The sequence below is a fragment of the Gavialis gangeticus genome, unplaced genomic scaffold (assembly GCF_001723915.1).
Source record: "Gavialis gangeticus isolate Ggan-Ray unplaced genomic scaffold, GavGan_comp1, whole genome shotgun sequence".
In the NCBI taxonomy this organism is placed as follows: domain Eukaryota; kingdom Metazoa; phylum Chordata; order Crocodylia; family Gavialidae; genus Gavialis; species Gavialis gangeticus.
Window position 1 is genome coordinate 9,553,086 of NW_017729019.1, and position 2,961 is coordinate 9,556,046.

Below are 2,961 nucleotides of genomic sequence, written 5' to 3' on the forward strand. Positions count from 1 at the left end.
CCCTGCCCCTTCCGTTCAGCTGACCAAACAGGTGTGTGTCCACTACTCCGGCTTTCCCAGTAGCAGGCACCTTAGTGCCCTGCTACATTACCCTTACTCTCTGCAAGGGAAATCATGTGGTCCTCCAAGGGAACTACCCAATGGCAGAGCTGTTGTTAAAACAGATTATTTGTTTGGTGCAAAAGTAAACCCCTTCTGCAAGGATGGGTAAGTGTTGGACTTTGGCTTTAAATAGCAGAGTTCTGGTCTACAAACTGCTGGCGGTCTCTGGATAATAAGGCCTGGCCTGACTTCAGAAATATAGCACCCTTGAATCAACAGCGATAGGCTGGGTCCTCACTTGGAAGCAGACTCTTTAAGCCAAGGTTAGCAGAGTGTAATGTATGATTCCATCGTCCCAGCTGAGTGTTAAATTGGGGTGGGAAGGAAGAAGGCCCAGCTGTGGGAGTGGATGGGTAATAAGGATGTAGTGATGTAATAAAGACCTGCCCAAGCCTGAATGTCCCATGATTTATATAGCGTAACAGTTTCTATAGCAACAGCACAAAAGGGAATGATTTTGTATGAACACTATTTCATTTGTCTGCTTTAAATGTAAATGATCCATTTGCAGCTGCGTCGACTAGGATTGGCCTGTGGCATGAATCCAGAGTGAGGTATGAACTCGGGCTTCTTTCATTTTGCATCCACCATAGTTTGGGATAATCCCACGTCACTATTTAATTGCATCTTGTAGCCTTCCTCGTTACAAGTATAACACTGAGGACAGTGACGCCCAGTTCAGCTGCAGCTGGGGTACAGCTACAGGAAGGTGTGGTCACAGCCCCTATTCCCCTGGCCTGCAGTGGGAAGAACCTGTTTTTGTGGAAATCTTTATGGGATGTTTTAAAGCTTGCAGTGTCCTCCTTGAGTGCAGTTCAGTTGCAGATGTCGTGTTATCTGAAACCACGACTGGCACAAATATTTTAAAACTTTTATACATCGTGATGTCATCTGGCTTGGCTTATTTTTTTGTCCTCTTGTAAAGTAAACCTAGACAAATCCATCATGAAAAAATGAGTGTACTCCTTCCTGGGATTTTTGAAGGGAAGGAGTATTGCTTGAACATCTACACACATTTACTGGCAGCTTTTTTAAAAAATAGAAAATTAAAGCTACAAAAACTCTTCTGTGAACCATATATTCCATCTGTTTGTAACTTGGCTGTCGCATTGTGTGCATGGTTTTAATCAGGGCATAGGCCTTTCTTAAGGATCCTGAACTGCCCAATTAATATTCTAGTTCTCTGATTCACTGTAAAATGATTTCTTTATCTTTGGAATCCGTCTCTTTCTCATTATACACTGTGCCGCACCACGCCTCCCTCCGCCCCACTGTAAGGAGTGTGTTTTGGCTGCTGTCCTTCGAGTCCCATCAAAAAAAGCCATTTTCCAATTAATTCCCTTGGTCCGCTGTTGGGGAAGTAGCACCATGTCTCACCCCTGTTGCATCAAGCACATACATCAGGGGAAAAACACTCGGCAGGTCCAAGAAACCCAAGCCGAGAAGGAGATTGAGCTGCTAATATTGTCAACAAAAGCAACGTTGGACATCTCAGTGGGCGGCTAGACGGCAAGGCAGGCCTTGTCCAGGCCAAACAATGGCAGTTTTCAGGAGCTGCTTTTGATCAGTCTTGGTGCCTTTTCAGGTGCTGTTGGATTGCCTGACAGTTTGCTGCCCTTGCAAAAGCGCTGCCCCAAGTGAAAGCTGACTTGTGTCTGTTCTTTGCTGACTTGTGTCTGTTCTCAAATATTTGTCCCTTCCTCAGTAACTAGTTACTCAGAATTGTGTCAAGCAACCATTGGCTTTGTTCACCTTGGATAATGGAGTGGGATGCACTTTCATTGAGTTGCACACGAGTTTCTGGAGTCCACAGTCACATGAATAGCGTTGCCTGGGCCTGGGAAATAACAACAGGCTATTGTTCTGGTTAGGCTTTGTATGGACCAAAAGATGCCTTGTAATTTTTTTAGACAAGTATATGTGTGACCAAAAAAAACTAGTTAAGAAACGTGATCATCTCTCTCCTTTTTCTTCTCCCCCCACCCAATCTAGGTATGAATATTAGTTGGGCAGTCGTTTATCGACTGCACGTTAAAGGGAGACGAAGTTGAGTGGAGCGAACTTCCAGTTTGCCAATGTAAGACTAAGCAAGACATTAGTTTTATGTTAAAATTATGCAGAATGCAATAAGAAATCTCTCTTCCCTGTTTATTAGCCTCTTTCTCTTTGTTCCTCTGACAGTCTGTGGAAGGTGTGTCTGTCAGACTGTAGCTGTAAGATATGCTCTAACTTAAGTATCTGGCTGCTGGGCTCTTTCCAGCAGCTCTGACCATTGTCCCCAGAGTGCCCAGATCAAGAAGCTTTCCCTCCCTCTACCTGACCATAGGGAGGTTTGTGCTGTGATGACGCAGCTCAGGATTCGTAGATCACGGGGCTAAAGCCTGCCTGTACATTGATAATTGGGAGGGGGTGGCACAGCACTTTTAATGAAGCCTTCAAAAACTGAAGGAGCTAATCTTGTTCCAGATCGTGCTAAAATAGCGTTAGCTAAAACGTGTTGTCTTTTCTGAGTATCTCAGACAAGCTTTTACTACTTCACCCTTTTTTTTACTTACACTTTTATTACTGTTAATGCTGACCTTCTTTCCTTTCATAATTACTTGTCCTTCCTTCCATTCTGTTGCCCAAGGGACCCAGGGTAGCATGGGCTTAGAGAGCTTTACTTAACTCCCCAGTAACTTACAGCCGCAACCCTGGTTTCAGTCTTATTGGAGCTGGCTCCAGTCCTTGTAAAATTTAAAGATAAAACAAGCAGAGTCTGGAGTGGGACACCCTCCTGCATGTAGACGTGACTAACGTTACCTTTTAGTACTGTACCGGGTCCTTTTGTTCTGTACCAGGTAAAAAAATTCTAATTGA

At 44.2% G+C, this 2,961-nt stretch overlaps 1 long non-coding RNA gene across 2 annotated transcripts in view; it reads left to right on the forward strand.

Moving 5' to 3' along the window:
* Positions 1-2,961, forward strand: part of LOC109295273 — a 4,288-nt gene that overhangs the window by 415 nt on the left and 912 nt on the right. Inside the window, exons 1-2 of one of the 2 annotated variants that reach the window (XR_002096710.1) lie at positions 108-207; positions 2,095-2,179. This is a non-coding gene — a long non-coding RNA (uncharacterized LOC109295273). Of the gene's footprint in view, positions 1-107; positions 208-2,094; positions 2,180-2,961 lie in introns of those variants that run through there. The other variant, XR_002096709.1, reaches the window with a different exon arrangement.